The sequence below is a fragment of the Amphibalanus amphitrite genome, unplaced genomic scaffold, assembly GCF_019059575.1.
Source record: "Amphibalanus amphitrite isolate SeventyFive unplaced genomic scaffold, NRLGWU_Aamphi_draft 002150F_arrow, whole genome shotgun sequence".
Classification (NCBI taxonomy): Eukaryota; Metazoa; Arthropoda; class Thecostraca; order Balanomorpha; family Balanidae; genus Amphibalanus; species Amphibalanus amphitrite.
Window position 1 is genome coordinate 11292 of NW_024883643.1, and position 1613 is coordinate 12904.

Here is a 1613-nt window from a genome sequence, read left to right on the forward strand (position 1 = left end):
TATTAGTCAAACATCACCATAAAACAAGTCACATGGAACACCCGCCAGAAGTTATTCAATAGTTAAATGAACATCGGCAATCGTGAGATTTTCCCAGCATTCTTTCGGCCTCTCCTTTCTGCTGACAGTTTCTGTTTTGAGCCAGGTTGTGACCAATGAGCTCCTCCTTCAGGGCCGACGGCCGGACATGCCGGGCCGCTCGGGGTAAGCCCCTCAGAGCGGAGGCCTCGGCCGCGGCCGGTCGGGGCGCCGGCGGACCCGTCAGGGCACGCAGGCCGATTTATAGCGGCGGGCGGCGGGCGCAGCGCGGCGCCGACGGGCCGACGGGCCGACGACAGCGGCGCATTTGTCACGCCCGCGCCGCTACAGCCGCCGACCCATTACCCGGCCACGCTGTGACGTGTCGTCGCCGAGTTATTCGCAGGACGCGGCCGCCGCTGCATGGCGGTCGAGGAACGGAGGAGTCGTGATGAGACAACGCACAGACGCGCAGACAAATGGTGAAAACTGGAGTTCGCTTAATTAAAATTCCAGGGTCATGAGAGTCGACACAGGTCCATAACGGGAGGTGAACTGTTGAGTTTTGCTACTTTGCTGGGTACTTCACGCAATTTCTTTTGAGCTGATTTTGGGTACGGAAAACTGCTTATTGGGTATATAAGCAGAACTCAAATAGCCAAATAGCGATGTCGTTCAATCCATTGCAAATCTACACGAGGCAGGGTTGTTTATGTTTTTCCTCTCCATACCGCGGCGGTGAGTCTCCCCATCGGCGTGTTTCCCGACACCATGTCTCCCCGTCTATGTGTCTCCCCGTCTCTGTCCCTCCCCGGAGGAAGCCGAACACGCCGGCGTGATGAGATCCATCACGCAGGACCGCCGCCGCCGCAGACGGGCGACGAGCCAATCGGCCACCGCGGCTTTGTCCGACGCCATAAAGGCATTATGCTCATTATGCTTATACATCAGGAAGATGATTCCATGAGCGAATAAACCATCCACGTCACTAACTTTGTGCTTACGTCACCGCCAGGCAACTTGTCCATTTGTCCGTCCCTCTATTATCAGTCCGCACTTTTTATTCTCTTCGTATTCTCTGTCCATCTGTTTTTGTCCTTTCTTCCTCTGTATATCTCTCGGACTCACTATTTCTCTTTTTCCCTGTGTCATTTGGTGTTGACATGCAGATGCCAACCTCGCGGACATTCTCATAATGAATGAAGTGTGACTACAATACCAACTATGATTCTCTCTCCTTATTTTCCTCTTCATCTCCCTCTGACCGTCTCCATTCTCCCTCCAATCCCTCTCTTACTGCTCTTCTGAGCACACTTCCCATCTCTACTCCCTTAGGGGTTTCCTCAACCCTCTCCATTATCTCCTCCTTTCCTCTGTTATTCCGCTTGACACCCCACCCCCGACCCCATCTGACACGCAGATAGATATAGCTCAGCGGCCAGACGCCACGCCTCTCGGATCGCGTGACGATTGTTCGAAAAAAGATTCACCGATCGCGTCTGTCAGCGTTCAGACGCTGGGATGGTGGTTCGATGCCCACTGACGATGTGACGTTTTCGGATACATAGGAGGGTGAAGAGCTGGTTATGCTAGGT